This window comes from Camelus dromedarius, chromosome 2 (assembly GCF_036321535.1).
Source record: "Camelus dromedarius isolate mCamDro1 chromosome 2, mCamDro1.pat, whole genome shotgun sequence".
Taxonomy (NCBI): Eukaryota; Metazoa; Chordata; class Mammalia; order Artiodactyla; family Camelidae; genus Camelus; species Camelus dromedarius.
This window is the reverse complement of record NC_087437.1, coordinates 82,245,154-82,261,833: the sequence shown is the minus strand read 5'-3', so window position 1 is coordinate 82,261,833 and position 16,680 is coordinate 82,245,154. Positions and strand designations below refer to the sequence as shown.

At 40.9% G+C, this 16,680-nt stretch overlaps 1 protein-coding gene and 1 pseudogene across 3 annotated transcripts in view; both read left to right on the top strand.

The window, feature by feature from the left end:
• Positions 1-2,934: 2,934 nt before the first annotated feature.
• The window catches only part of LOC135318773 (mitochondrial fission regulator 1-like), an 86,867-nt pseudogene continuing 73,121 nt past the window's right edge, over positions 2,935-16,680 (top strand).
• Positions 3,500-16,680, top strand: part of COL8A1 (collagen type VIII alpha 1 chain) — a 146,216-nt gene continuing 133,035 nt past the window's right edge. For all 3 annotated transcript variants that reach the window (XM_064496100.1, XM_010978482.3, XM_010978481.3), the window contains exon 1: positions 3,500-3,606. The gene's annotated coding sequence lies outside the window, so the exon portion shown is untranslated. The remainder of the gene's footprint in view (positions 3,607-16,680) is intronic.

Sequence of the window (16,680 nt, the reverse complement as noted above, 5' to 3'; positions counted from 1 at the left end):
GCCTTCCCTTCTGTGCCTTCCCCAGTTGCATACATTCCCTCCCTTGCTCTATTATTCATCACTCATCTATCCCAATGCGACTTTCCATGGCTCAGCTCCAATGCTACCTCCTCCCTGAAATCTCTTTGCTACCCAACTAATAGGATTTCATGCTTTTTTTCCCTCCATGAGAACAGATCTACATTCTTGTTTTCCTCTGCTTTGAATACCCACACTGTCTGTATCCATTCTTAATAAATATTTGTTAACTGATTAATTCTAAATAAGCACAAAAAAAAAGTTTCCATTTCAAAGCTCTTTAAAATAAGGTAATCATCTGTAGCTGTTATTATATTCATACAATGGAAACTTCAGAGCATCTAGTATGTTGTCATTGGATTCCTTTCTTTCCACAGAAGGCCAAACTAGGTCATTTCAAACCTCAGTCACCTTCAAGAGATTCTAGAAGGCACTCTAAGAGTCAGCAAAGAGATCACTTTCCTGGATTCCTGACTTGCTGTCCAGATATGCTACTGAATCAGATTTGGGCAAGTGTGAACTGGAGAAATAGAACTAATCATTAGCACCATCCAAAGGAAATGAAAGGAGATCTTTTGTTACAGTGGCTGGATATTCAGGTTTGAAAGGAGGGAGCGATAGAAAGAAAGGGAGAAGAAAAGATAGCTGTCAATTGCTTTCCCTTTGAAAGTGCTTTTCTTGCCTTTTCTGTTTCTATTTTTCCAACGATGTGATGGAACTGGAATGTCTGGAGGCATTAAATTAGGACTGAAAAGATGATTTGCTATAATCTGATGAGGCTACCTACTAATATATTTATCATCCAGATGCTCCTCTAACTAGGTCCTGCTTAGTCTGCCCAGAAAACATTTCTTTGCTAAATTAAAAAGTGCCAGAAGTGGTACCTTGCCTGTAAAATCACATTAATCTCAGGGTTCAACCCCAGACTAGTGAATGCAGTCTTATTTTTCATGTCCAGTAACAAGGGTTATTCATTTCATAGACTTCGTTTAATGGATTTAGCCACATCCTCGAAATTCAAACATACTATTTGGAAGGAGGAAAACTGAGTTATGGAGAGTGAGAAGAGAGTAAAATCAATGCAAATGGGCAGGAAAGTTAATGTGAAAGTTCTAGGTTTCTAAACATTCATTTATTCTTTTATTCATTCATTAAACCAATAAATACTGGCCACTCTCTATGCATCAGTATTCAATAGTGTCATGTATTCAATTGGACTATATGTATCTATTGAGCACTTGTTTTCTGCTAGCTAGTTAACCACTAGATGTAACTTCTTCACCGCCAAAAGGTTACTGAATATAATTTGAAATGGGGACCTAGAGATAAAAAATTATAAATATTAAGACAAATAATCAATGTCATGAAACATCAGAAGTAACATTTGGATAACGGTTCTAATGTCAAATTTGTTTATATATGATAAAGAGCTTAAATTTTTCATCTCATATATCGTTAATCTTCCTTCATACCCTGAGCACATAAGGTTCTACTTTATTGACTCCCAGGTGTATCCAATTGAAAATAAGCTTAGTTATCAAAAAAAAAAAAAGCAATTTGAGGCTTTGAGCTCTAGAGGCAGACATATGGGAAGATGAATATTTAAAAATGATGTCCAGTGTAACCTTAACGCATATGGTAGCTAGTATTACTATTATCCAAATTCCACTGTTGGGTATGTCCTTAGTGAATTTCTTTAAAATCCTTTTGCACAGTTGTGGATCTTTTAAAAACCAATGGTTCTTAAAAGGAGGAGGGGATTTTTGCCTCACAGCCCTGACATTTCGCTAAGTGTACAGACACTTTTAATTTTCACAACTTGGGGAGGAGGGTGCTATTAGAATCTGGTGGGTAGAGGCCAGAGATACTGCTCAACATCCTACAATTCCCAGATGTCCCCACAAGAAAGAATTATCCGGCCCAAGATTTGAGTAGTACCTAGTTTGACAAACCCTGCTCTTGGCCATCATTCTTCCTTCTTTTAGAGTCTGGTACCCTCACCTCCAAAGACATCAGGATCTAACCCGAGCCCAGGCTAGGTGTTCTATAAGGTGGCCTGACTCACAGAGTGCACACGCTTTGCAAGCTCACCAGCCGTGGTTCCACTTCTTGTCAGCTTGAGCTAGTTGCTTAACCCTTTTGAAATTCCTTTTTTAAAAAGTCTACAGGATATATATCATACTTACTTCATAAGGTTGTAGTGAACACTAAATCAAGTTTTATATAGGTACATACATGGCTGTAGATATATAGAGAGAGTTATATATCAGTAAATTCAGTAAATTAGTTCTCTTACTCTTCCCAGGCCCACCTAGCCATCTCCCTGCCCCTCCCTTCCTCCTGTCAGTACCCCTCATCCCCAAGGCTCAGGTTCTCTCTTTGAAAATGCTTTAATTCCTTTGGTGGCAAAAATCAAGCTGGGACTAGGAAGTGAGTCACCACTCAGCAGCTAAAGGAGTTTGTTTTTCTTTCTCTGAATGTATTTCTTAAGAATTTCAGCCTTATCCTTCAGCCTCTTGTTGGTTGAATCCTCTCTTAATGTTTAAGACACACACACAGAGAGCTATGGCACCAAGACGTTTTCCAATTGCTAGGAATGAGAGTTTTTAAAATACCGAAAATAACCAGAGGGCAGAGAGCCCTGAAATCCTGTTACATAAGCAGATGTCGGAGGACCGAGGCCGGTTTTGAGGTTCCTTTCTCCACAAGCCAATCTCCGCTGATCCTCTCCAACCTTTGCTGGATTTACCTTAACGCCGTAAGGGCCTCTGGGTGCTGCTCACTGCCGGCAGCACCGGGAGAACTTTCTGGTCCAAAAGCACAGCCAGGAGTGATCAGTGAAAGGGCTAGGTTTTGCCCGCGGGTGGTGGGAGACCAGGACTTTGGGGGCGCAGGGAGACCGCGGGGATCGCGGCCATGGAGGTCTGCTACCCGCTCTGCCCGCTGCGTGTCCACCCCGCACTTGGGATGTGCTACTCCGATGGCCAGCTTCCCCTGTTTTGGCTCGACTCTGAACCCTTCAAGGTTCCTGAACTGTTATTCAGCTTTTCAAATTCACAGAAAACACCTTTTATTATCATAGCCCCTCAGATCTCACCCGCCCTTCCACACACCATCAAAAATGTCATACAAAAAGGGAAAATAATCCGATCCCCTTTTCCTTCCTTGTCTTGCGTGTTGGGCGTCTCTGTCTCTTATTGATTCTCTCTCCAACCTTTTCCCTGTCGGTGGTCTACACCGCTTTCTCTGTATCTCTGTTTCTCTCCGTTCTCTCTCTCTTTTTCCTTTCCCTCTCTCCCTCCCTCTCCCGTTTCAACTGCGTCCTCCGCTCCTAACCCCCCTCGCTCCCCGCCCCTCCTCCCTCTTTCGGGCTCCTCGCTCTGCCCTCTCCGCCCCTCCCTAGAGAAGTGTCCAGCTCCTCCCGGGGCTGCCGTCCGCCCTCCTTCTCTGCCCACCTACTATGAGGAGCAGCTCCTCCCACCTGCCCATAAAAGCCAAGTGCATGTTACCAGAAGCGGATCAGAGCGCTCTCCTGGTCCTCTCCTGTGGGAGCCCCCGAGCTTCTCTCCTGGATCTTACGTGCTCAAGGTAAGATAACACTGCTGCAGGCATCTGACCTACTAGGGGTTGCTTCGGGGGAATAAGCTTCCTCTGGTCAACGTGCTTACTGTTTGGTTAGAGCTGATTCCTATGGATGCCAGATCAGCTGCTCCTTTAACCAGCAACTGGTTTGAAAACAAACTTCTGTTTGAACGGTAAAATAAAAGTTCATTTTGGGCAGGAACAGCAGCATAAATATTGCAAAAAAAAAAAGAAAAAAACCCTTTTCTCCTTTTAAATCACTTTTCCCCTGTTGCTGGCTGCTGCTGAGGTTAAAGTGTATCTGTTTGGGAGTTTTACTGATGTTTTTCATTGTAAATATTTCACATATCGGTGGGGGCAAGGAAAACTTTGTCCCATTGTCAAAAATGTACTTTAAAAGAACACAATTAGTTTCCTAAAAATAGCACCGTCAAAGGTCTGCTAACAATTTTGCGATGTTTTCCAATCCCCCAAGACAGCTTCTGTGAGTCCTTTAATAAATATCTTTCCAGGTTTAAGTGCTTGGAAAAAATGATGTGAACCGGTGCCCTTTGCACAGAGACCGTAATCAGGTGGCTGGTAGATAGCAAAGAACAAATCCAAATTTACAAGCTGGGGCAGAATGTGCTCTCACAGAGCTATCTTTTCTAGACGTCCTAAAATGAGAATAGTGTTGGAATAAGAAAGAGTATAAAAGAACTCCACAAATTTCTACACACACACCTAAACATAAAGCGTTTCAATATGTTTCACAGTAAGAGGGAAAATACAGGCCAGATTATACAATACTTCTGTTTACATCAGACGGTTGTAAAGAAAGATCAGCTTGAAAGCTTTGGAAGTTCGATCCCTGCTTGTCACCCTCTTTCCCTCATCAAGTGAAAATCAACCTGATTGGCACCCGATTCTCACTGAAATATGGTGTCTTAAGCTACCCTCATTTGGAAAGACTTCAGTCTTTACCTTCTTATTTCTGAGGTCTAAGAGTGAGTGGTGTGCACCTGTGAAAGGAAAAATATACTCCGTAGCTACTTCTATAAAAACAGACACTTGGTCCATGAAGTTTGCCTTCAGAATCTGCGGGCTGTGTGGGATGAAATCCTCTTATGTGGAGAAAAACCCTCTTCAAATATTTCCTCTGGGGAATTGCACAAGATGCAAACCAAAGCTGGCAGTCAGGAAACCAAACCACTAGTTCAGCCCTCAAGGTTCTTAAAGTAAGAGAGGAAAAAGTTACTTTTGGGGGGGGAGGGGGTTGTTTATATTGTTTCACTTGAAAAGGGAAAACTCTCCAAAGCTTTTTTTTTTTTTAATTCTCACTATTAAAGAAAGTAGACTCATTAGAAGTTTAATTGAGGGTCTTCCAAACCTTTCCTCCTTATTGTTTGTATATCAGAAGAGATTATAAAAATATCTTAAAATTCTGTTGGATACAAAGAGGATTCAATGCTATTATTCAAATGAAAGAATTACATGTAAAATGTTCTGTCATGTGAAATTTTGCTTCATTGGAAAAAATTATTGCAAGGAGTGCAGTTTCCTTTAAGAAAATGATATAAAATTACTATTGGCCATGATAATATGTGACCTGAGCTTATTAAAATACCTTTTATCTTAAGCCACAGTGCAGGCTGTTTGCTTCATATTTGCTTCATATTTGCTGTAAGTGGGTAATCAACCATGACAAGAGCACAGGTATGGGACCAGGCCAAACCAAGTGTGTGGTATGTCCAAGCTAATTCCTCTTTTATGTTAGTGCCGGCCTCAGGCCCATCATCACAAGGGTGAAAATACACTGCTTCATTCACCAGATCCCCTTGAGGAAAGTTATCTTTTCTGGGAGAATAAAAAAGTGCTGCCAGTGTAAAAGAGCTCCCTGTTATTCCTAAATTTGGGGATGAAAAGTGTTCTCCCAGGGTTTGCTTCTGCTTTTCCTGGCAGTTAATCCACTCTACCAGCTATGAACCATTTCACAGTAACTGCCTTCCCTGCGTGCATCACGTTCAACACCCTAAATAACTGAGTGAGATCATCTCTGCCTGTTCGTGATCTCACTTTCCCAGGGTCTTTACCAGGCACTCAAAGTGATTCTTTCTCCACACTGCCCTTCTTACATTCATAGAAAAATCAGTGGTGGGGTTTCATGGAGTTTCCCCAAAGTCTCCCTCTTTGCGCGGGATGAGGAGACATAACAGAAGTTTCCTCTACACCACGATAACCACTGCGTCTGGACTGGGTTCATGGCTGTACCTACCCAACACCATTTCCGCAGGCTTTGAATGACTCCTTTAATGTTTCTCATGAAAGAAAAGATGAGCAGCTGCCCCATTTGACTAGAGACCTGGGGAGGGTGCTGTGTTGATTTTGTGGGCCTGCTGCCCACATTTTACATTTTCTACTATTCTCAGAATTATAAAACAATATTCTTTCCATGATCAGAAAGTGTATCCCACCTTATTTCCATTTGTGAAACAGAAATCAAGAGGAGAGGGTAGGAATGAGTGAGAATTACAGGTAAGCTGGGCGGGATGGCTCCCGGGAAGTGCCCCGGGAGAAGGGAAGGATCAGAATCTCTTTCACAAAGGCAACTTCTTTCTGCCTTTACTCAGGTGGAAGATGGGGAGACACTGAAGAGCAAAAATCCATATCTGCTCTTTTATTTTTCTTAAATCAATGAGAGTATTTCCACTAATAAGTTAAGCTCTGTCTCTACCATGCCCTTCTCTAACGTAAGAGAGTAGCTCGGTTCTAAAGACTAAAATGACTTCAGGTCTGCCCCACATAAAAACCCATAGATCTTTGCCAATTATGATTTAAAACTATGAATATAAAAACCCTCATACGTATTTTTAATTAATGGGTGGTTTACATCAACAAATCCACCTCTCACGCTCCCAAAGGGCCCAGTGTCCGGGAACTATTTGCAAGTTAGAAGTTAGAAGCAGCTGTTTACTCCTACTTAGCCATGGTCATTCCTTTGGATATGGCAACATGTAGTGTGATCCCCCACCCTCTGGTCCTCTAAGCAACCCTCTGAAGATTAGGTCTTTCTGCAGGCCTTGGCTTCCTTCTCTTCCACCAGAACCCCATAAACTTACATACGTATAATTTAAAGAAGGTATAGCACTTGAGACTAGAGTGTGATCTTCTGAGAGGTTCACTGTTCTAGATGTTGAATGAAAAGGAAAAAAAAGAGAAAGGGAGAAAGGGAAGAGGAGGAGGTTAAGCAAAAAATGAATGCCCTTTGGAATTTAGAGAATCACTTTAGCATTGTGTAAAAAGGACCCCTTACTACCCAAAGCATCTAGAAATTTAAATTAAAAAAAAAAAAGATCAGTTCACAGATTGTTACAAAATCCTAAGGATATGATGCAAAAGATCTTCCAATGATCTGGCAGTCATTAACATCAGTTTACACCCCACAGTAGTAAATCAAGATTTCTGCAAAAGTTCTCCTTTGCAGAGACACAAAGAGTGAAGAGTGAGAAAGAATATTAACCACATTTCAGCACCAACACAGAAGCCACTAATCAGACATTCCACTATGGCTTTGGTAACTACGCTTGCTGTTTGAGGAATGAGGTTCTTTATAGTCTGTCCTCAAGCAAATAGATTTGCAGAAAGGGGGTTAAAGGGAGTCACACAAGGTCGGAATGTCTATAATCTGGGGGCCCTGTGTCTGCAAATCCACAAAGCCGTTGAAATTGCATGGAATCAAGCTGAAGTGACTGAAACAAAAATGTTCCCAAGAGCTGATCATAGAGTAATCAGCTAAAATAATAATGAATTCTAACTTCTCAATGTAACATAATAGCAAAAGCCTACAGAACACCTATAGCTGATATGTAAAATGTTAAAACACACTGGTGGTCCACCTTCAATCTCCTCTATTAATTTTGGGCTCACTTCCATTGTCCTTCCTGGAAAACAAAAGCTGCCCTTCTCTCCTTCAGCACAGTATTTGCAGATGCAGTCATGCCCTTCTGTGCCACCCTATTTTTTTCTTTCAGTGGAAGAAATCTCTTTTCAATTCTTATAGATCAAGTTTCTGGAGTACCACTCATACTTGCGGCATTTCTCATTATCAAAAGTCTCATTCTTCTCTTAAAAGGATTTAAATTTTCACTCCAACAAATAAAAAAGCTTTACATTTTTCTAAACCTTAATTCATAGACCTAGAAGAAACGTAACTTAAACTTGCTACATGCCTCCAAACTGAAATGAAGTTTCAAGCACTTTTATTTACCTAGACCCTACTCTAACTTCCTTAGGTTTAAAAACTTAGAGAATCACACCATATAAATGCTGAAAGGATCCTTGGAGCTAATTTTAACTAAAGTTAATGTTACAGATGAGAAAAGTCAGGGAGCTTGATATCTTCCCTAAGCTCACCCAGACATGTGTAACGGAACCAGGGCTGGAGTTCATACAGCCAAGCTGATCAGTGTTCTCTCTTGAATAACTATAATGTGTCTTCCTCATATAATGTGTATCTAAGATGTCTCTGACTACACTGAGAGTTCTCTTGGAATGTAACATACTGTCTTCTCAGAAACCATAACTGGTAGAGGTTTGGGGCTGCAGCTATACCTCTACTACAGAATGTTTGGAAACATTGACACAATCCTTGGTGAAGAGTGAAATCACTGATTGCCACCATCATAGGGACCTTGTGTGATTATCCTCCATTCCAGGACCTGATACCCAGTAACTCCTTGGTAAATATGTGTTGAATGAGTGAGTGAAGAAAAGAGGCTAAGTGTAAAATATCCACATTTCTTACCTCCTTCCATAAAAATCCTCGTAAGTCTATAGGAACTTGTAGAAGCTCAAATCTCAAGTATATCAAATTTAAGATTCCTCTTGCATTAGGAAATGTAAGAGAGATCATTTAGCCTTATCAATGGCTAAATTATCAAGCCTTATCAAGAAGCCACTTCCGTGGCCTGCAGTACTTTGACTAGTCCTTCTTACATTTACCTGAGTTCTAGAAATAAAACTATTATTTGCAGCAGGCTTAAGATCTAGTTCCAATTTTTATGTGACAGAACAAATATGTGATGATTCCCAGCATAATCTTTCTCTTTTCCTACCCCATTGACAATGGGTTGCCAATATAACCACATAGCATCTCCCCGGGTCTTTAAGGAGAGAAAGGACAAAATATCCGTAATAGACTATCAGAGAAAATTGTGCGGGACGTAGCTGTTGAGGGGTGCAGGCATAAGAAGTGCTACAACACGGGGAGGGGGGTGTGGGGGGTGCGGGGAGGACAACAGTATAGAGAGAGGATGGTGCAGCTAAGAGGGTCCATTCCTCTGAAACAGAACTCTGGAGAGTTTTGAGGTGCTGGAGAAGAGATTTTTAATGTGAGTGATTGTCTGAGCTAAGACCCACTCAAGTGTTTGGGCGATGAAATCCTATTTGGGTCAGGCTTCTTTCAGTATAACACCATTTGAAGACTGGCTCACAGGGGTGAAAGCTTTGTATGCATGCATCTACTAAAGCTCTTCTTAACCCTTTACTGGACTTCCACTGAGAAAACAGCCTCATTTGACCTCATTTTAGACTTGACTCTGACCCAGGGTACTAATTCCACAAATGTCATGTCATCAAAATGTTCTCTGCTAAGATAACAATACAATTTTTGGTAATACATAAAGTTACCCTGTGTGGGAAATGATAAACATAGAAAAGAATATTTATGTATCTTTTCTGGAAAGACTTTACCTTGGTAAGTGGACAGATGTTACCACAGATGCATCTTTCCTTTCCTCTAAAGCATGCCTGACAATTGTTTGCATATCTTTGAAATAGTAGTTGTGTTTCTGAAATGGATTTATTGTATGTTAAAATTTACAGTCTATGACTAAGCATCACTTTGAAAACACAACTTTTAAGTTAAGTCTTTCTTGAAGACTATCTTTCTTAAGCTCCCTTGATGTGTTTACATTTCAGGATATTTAGGTATTGGCATCATTTGATGTGCTGAGATTAAAGACAATTAGTCACTTCATGTACTACTTTTCCAACTCTAACTGAATATGCCTGGAAGTGGGTGTCAGCTGTTGGCTTCTCCAGGAAATAAAATGTATCAGCCTGTCGGGGAGCTTCTCCAGTCCTTTCTGTTAGCTAGATAAAACAGCTGTTTTACTGAAATTCTGGACTGTGGTTAAGGTTTCACATATTAGGGCAACTATGGCTGGTTTACTTCATTACCCAGCAGCAGAGTGGCTAAGCCGCAGCTGTTCTCGGCCCAACAAGAGGATGGCAAGTCTTCAGAGCTGGTTGAAGAGCTTTGTCTCCAGGCAGCTGGGAGACATTATGTCAGCTAGCCTCCCATTTACATGTTCCTCCAACAATCATGCCATGTGCACGCTAAGGATAAATCTAAACTTGGTTCATAAATTCAAAGTGATGAATGTACATTATTATATTTCTTTCAAGATCGGAACTTAATGATTGTCCTGTCTTAAAGTCCAGGGCTCATGGTGTTCATCAGTGCTATAAATCTGAATAAGTGGCCTATCGTTAAAAGGCAGACACAAGATAAGGCCAAGGAGTACATGGTGGGGGACACTAGGTGGAGCTAAGAATTTGTGGCTTAGGTGGCCAATACTGTTGAGGTTGGAAGAATGAGGGAAGAAAAGGGATCCGCAGCAAAAAATACGCTAATGGATCCACAATCCCTAGTCCATCCTCACATCTAGTTCCTCTTCCAGCTCCCAATTTAGTCCAGTCCCCTGCTGTTCAAATGAGTGGGGAGAGAGGTTGTTGACCAGTAGAGGGAGCCAGGGGTTTGAATGTCTCAAAATAGAAAACTGACTTGTTCCCAGAGGGTGCCTTTAGATTTGAATTTTTCTGATAAAAGACAGAACAAGTTGTCCTTTGCAACTGGTGGCTAAAATGTACCACAGGAGTGTATCACATTGTTGGTTTTCTTTTAAAAAAAATTCCCAATTTAAGCCTGTAGAATAAATCACCTGCATTTCACCAATGCCAGAAATGTCAAGGCTTGTAGAAGTTTATCTGAAGGAAAAACAAGGCAATCTTAGAAAACGTTGTTTTCCAAGGCTACCACCAGCCAAAACTAAATGATCAATTCAGTAGTCAATAAACCAAGGCAGCTGGGGGTCAGAGAGATATGAGTGCAGCGCGAGCAGAGGGCTGAGAAGATCTCATGGGTTCCAAAGGGAAGTCTTGGTGCCCTGCCAGGACTACACTCTCTCGTCAACAGGAGGTGGGGTGGGGGGTGGGGGCTGGAAGAGAGAAGGAGGCAGACATGGGCCAGTCTTCTCCAATCAGGATGGCCCAGAACCTGCACTCCTGGGTACTGATCTCTCCTGGGAGGAGCCAGAGCCTTGCCTAGACCAAAGTGAACTTCTTTCCATTGAACATTTCCATTGCACGGAAGAGTGGGGATGGCTTGTTAAGACTTGAGACAATTGCATAATTCAGAACCCTTTGGGGTATAGAGATCAATTAGGACCATAAAAAAATAAATCCCTGGCACACCAGAGAAGGGCTGCTTGCTTTGTAAAAAATAGGACATTGACAGGAATACTGAGCAATCCTTTCTCTAAGACTATTACTGATCTCAGGAGAGACGAAGCTATGAAGTTTGTATGTATACCTGTGCTGAGAATCCCCTGTTCCAGAAAATCTTCAACGTTTTAATCCCTGAAACATCTAGACTCTTTCTGGGGCCTCGGGCAAGTCATTGATCATCTGTGTGCCTTAATTTACTTAACTTAAATAGAAAAGCAATTCTCAAATAACCATGCTCTTTACCATTTAGAGACACCTGAGGTCTTGCCAAGTATTTTACAGAATGGCGCTACTTAAGCATGCATAGTGAAGGGACTGTATTCACAACACCTGGAGCTGGCTCCTAGTCTTCGTACAGAACTAAGTCGGAATACAATTCCAAATAAGCACATAACTGTTCAGGAAGTATCAAGAGCGTTTTTTGTGTCTTAGCGTACAGAGGACAATTCTACATGTCTCAAGGGGCCAGGCGAGGTCAAGGGTAGGTAGAAAAGGGAAAAGAAACAATAATTAAATTACAACTGGAAGAGTCTCAAGAGGCCTTTATGTTCACCTATTCGTATTTTGACATCGGTCAAAAGAAAATTCCTCACACAGAAAAAAGGTCTTGTGATTTAAAAGTTCTATTTTAAATGGAGAAAAGTGATATTTTAAATAACTGTTATATTGTATAAAATCTCTGCATGCCGCTTCCTTAGCTTTTTCAAAAGTGTGTTTCAAAAACAGTAATACCTGGGATATTAATGTGTTTATGCAGAAAAAGGTTCTGTGGTCAAATAGAGATAGTCAGTGAAATAATATGATCAGTTTTATTCACTGCAAGACTTCATAAAGACCTTAATATGCTATGTATTCCTTCATACTTCAAAAAAGTTACAGTAAATAGTGTGCCTTCAACTTATTTGATGACAAATCTTCCCAACCTGAGAGCATCTCTTGGGACTGGTATTCTATGAAACAACTTGGGAACAGTTTAGGATCTGGGACAAGGTATATTCAGTGATGCTAGTTAATATATAATACACATGGAGTGTCAATATAGATTATGTGCTATGTCAAACCATAAAATAAGAAACAATCCCAATGTGATTTCCAAAACCAGTTAGAAAAGGGAACAAAAGAAGCAGATGAACATGTCTTGGTTCTATGGCTCAGTTCTTTATAATAATAGCAGCAGAAATACCAGAATAATTTAAGTTTTTTTATAAACAAAGTTAGATGGGGGAGTAATTAAAAGAGAGTGAGAAGTGATAGAAAGAAAGAAAGAAAAGGAAGGGAAGAAAGAAAGAAAAGGAGGGAAGGGAGGAAAAGAAAGAAAGGAGAGAGAGAAAGAAAAAAGGAGGAAAGGGGGAAGGAAGAAAGAGAAAGAAAGAAAAGGAAGAAAGAAATATTGGACAGGTTGAAATGATCTTTTCCTTTCCTCTTCTTTCCCAGTGTCTGGATATTGTGTTACAAATAGATAAATGGCCAACGATGTGCAATAAGTCCAGTAAACAAAGAGCCTAGATAATGTCGTGAATTAGCTCAACAGTACCTGAGCTGATGATTCTCTGTTTCACCATAACCACCATTCATTAACCAAGATCATTACCCAAACATCTTCCTTGAGCATTTATTTTTTCACTATCAATAGGGAGCTAATTCCTGGAATAGGAACACACTGATATTCTAGGGGACTATGTACATAGGGACTATTTGGTTTATCAATCACACTCAGACCTCCTGCCCCCATCAAACTGACTATTTTTTTTAGGGCCCTACTCCAGGATTTCTTTTCCCCTTTACAAAGACAATGCTGTGAGGCCAGAATTCCAAAAGCAGCGTGGTGTAGCACCCTCTCCTTTGAGAAAATAAGTAGATCACAGTCATCCAAGGGAGAAACTCAAACTCATCATAACTAGTTATAATAATAGACAGTATCTAGTAAATGTCTAACAGGACCAGACACTGTGCTGGTCTCATTATCTCTATTCTTTATATCAACCCTGCAAAAGGTGGTATTATCACTCCCAACTTAAAGATGAGAAAAAAATGGAGCCTCTATTTGGGCAAGCAGATTACCCAGGGTCACACAGCTAGGAGGTGCCATAAAAGGGAGAAAAAACATCAACTCCCAATGACAATGCCTCTGACTCATAAAGAAGGTGAGAGAATTCCAGTGGCTCTGTTCCTAGACACTGCCGACTGGCTCTGTTTTTTGTTTAATACTGTGATTTTAATTTCTTTTTCTTTTCTGTATTTTTTCCTAAAAGCATGCTGTCATTTTGGGGCCAAAAAAGTAAGGGCTGTGTAACTAGAAAAATAAACAAACAAAAAAAAGCTATCACTCCTCCCTAGGGTAATTCATAAGGGCTAAGGTTTCTCCATAAATTCTCCCCAAGTGATCCCGAGTTGCTTGGCATGAGTCTGGGAAAAAGAGTGACAAGCTAGCATGTCATTCCTAAGGCAGCAGAAATTCCCATGATTATATGAGAAACAGACTAGAACAGAGGCACGTTACAAAGTTTACTCTGGCTCCACAGATCATTCTTTTCAGCGTTACCTTTACAGTATTTCATACCCAAGCAGTGGGGATGAAGACAACTTAACTGATGCCCCAAGCCATGTGAGTCGCCTAGACAAAAGTCTACTGTCTACCCTGCTGCTTAACCTGTGTGAGAGCATAAAGGTATCCCCCATTTTTCAAAAGTTCACTTTAAGAGGCTTCACTTCTACAAAAGACCTATACTAGTACCTGTTTTTGCTAATCTAAGGAAATCCAAAGAGGATTTTATGCGGGGGAAAAAGGCAAATAGCAAAAATAGCATCAGCCTCCTTTTTGCAAGCAAGCGGTTTTAGAGGCAGCGCACATCCCCAGCAGCGAGAATGGCACCGCCAAGCTCCTTCCCTGGGAACTACACTCAGCACCAAGCCGCCATAGCTTTGAACTGTGTCTGTGAGCATCTGTGCTTTATCTCTATTTTTTGCATCCACTAGCAAGGTGTGTCCTAAAGTATTTGCTTCTTTCCTTTATGCCATTTTGTCTTATGAAAGGTTTCATAGGAACGTGCCATGTTCAGATAGCAGGGGTGGGGGTGGGTATAGCTCAGTGGTAGAGTTAGGTCCTGGGTTCAATCCCCAGAACCTCCATTAAAATAAATAAATAAATGAATGAACCTAATTACTCCCCCCACAAAAACAAACAAACAAACAAACAAACTAAATCAGCAGGGGAAGTTAGCACATAGAAATAAGTATACTTCCAGCCCTTCTTTTGTGCTGTGACAAAGATGAAAGAGGAAACAAGGTCTAGCTCTTTCCACATGGTCACTGCTACTATATTTTTTTGTCTTTGTATTTGTACTGATCGTCCCTCTCTGCATGGGGTATTCCCCATCTGATCTGCTGAATTAAATTGTTCTCCTCCAAGATTTAGATCAGTACCTGCTGCTCTGAGAGGACCCGCCTACACCCAGATTGCCTCAGGCTGCATGTGCACTTCCCCAGGCTCCCTAGTTCTCTGTGCACAACCCTACCATGGCCATGTCCACTCTGTAATGGCATTGGCTTGTTTTCTGTATAAGACTGTGGGCTCCTTGCAGGATTCACGTCTTGTTTCTCTCTGCCCCTTCAATGCTTAGCACACAATAGAAGCTTAATAATTGTGAAAAGGGGGAAAGAAAAAAGAATGTGGGAACAAAATGCAGTGATACGAATGAGAAGGCTCTAAATATGCTTTTCTCTATCCCCATAGATTGTCCCAAGAAGACACATTCACATGTGTGAGCACACACGTACCATGTCACTAGGCTCAACTCTGGAGCTAACTGTGGGATACAAGATGAATCCCTGTTGGGATGCTAGAATTAAATACTGGCCTTCTATATACCAAATGACATAAGGAAAAATTATTTGCTGGGTAATGCCACTGTCCCAGGACTGTCAGTACCCTGCTCAAAAATATTCAGTGGCATTAGGAAACAGAACACCTCAGCTTGCTGGTAGATCCCTCAGTCTCTGTCACCCCAACCCGATTTCCATCTCCATCCCTCCCTAGTCTATACCATGAATTTGACCTATGCCAGATGGACTATTCCTCCCCCCAACATTCTTTTTTCTTTTCTCTACTGAATATCCCCTGCTGTCCTTTACACTTGCCAAAATAACCATAAATTCAAGGTCCCACTAAGGTCTTCCTAAACATTGCAGCCTGCATTCATCCTTCCCTCTTCTCAACTGACAAGCAGTTATTATAAAAGTCACTTCTGTGTTGCCTATACCCTGTATTGAAGAAATCGGGGCTGTCTACTAGAATTTTCTGCAATAATGGAAATGTATTATAGCTGAACTGTCCAATGTGGGAGCCACCAGCCTTATATGGCAACTGAGCACCTGACGTGTGGCTAGTGCAACTGAGGTACTGGCTTTTTTATTTTATGTTACTATAACTTCTTTAAAGCTAAAATTAAATAACCACATGTTGCTAGTGGTTACTGTATTGGACAACACAGAATAGTTAAGTTTTCACACGCTATGTCTTGTATCCTTGGTGAGCATAAAAACTACTGGGAAAAAATCTGAATAAGATGCTTTTTGTATCATCAGCAAATGCCATGACCACAGTAGTATTCATTAAATGTTATGTTCAATGCATTGCTTGACTACTGGGTCTGCCTTTAATAGTTATATTATCTTAAAGAAGTCCTATCCCCTGCATATACAATTTTAATAAAATGATACAGATGGTATTTGCTTTTTTTTTAATGGCTTAAACTCACTCAGAACGGCACTATATCATTAACCTGGATCCTTTATCACTTTACAGACAAAATGAGATGAAGAGTGATTTGAATTGAGTCTCTGAAAGTTCCATTATTCATTACTATTCTGTCTCTTTTCCTTTTGGGGGGGAACATGTTTTAAATGCTTTTTAAACAGTTTCAGACCTGCTGAGACATAGAATTGCTTCAATTTTCAATATGACCTTCTCTACACAGAAAGACTGTTCCCAGGGATCTGAAACAAGTTCAGCCACCAGATTTTTGCTTTTCTCTCCCCTTGAAGCCCCATCACTTTCTGAAGGCAGGTAGTTCTCTATCATAGATTTTCCCAGAACATTTTTCACTTTATTTCCAGTGAACAACCTGAGGCTTTTTGAAGAAGGCTGAACCTCTACCAGCAGGTCAGGGGAGGTCGCAGGTCTTTGGAATTTGACAATGATATGCCCCTGGCTCTTGCTGTTTTAGCAACAGCCCTTCAGGGATCATTATGCCAATAGGCCAACCATGCAATAAAATTCTGTGTCCGGTAAAGCCAAGAGCAAAGTGATCAAACAGTCTGGCTGCAGATTAGATTCTGACTTATTAATAAGCCTTCAGAAAATAAACCAGAGTGAGTCTCTAACAGCAACAGTTTACAGGAGATGTTTAATGATTTCGGAGCTCGGCCACATCGCATGCCTTCCTTCTGACTCAGTGAGAGCGGGACAAGGGCAGAAGAGATGCTCACGGAGCCAGGGCAATCAGCTGTATCTTTTCCATTCACAGCTAGGTT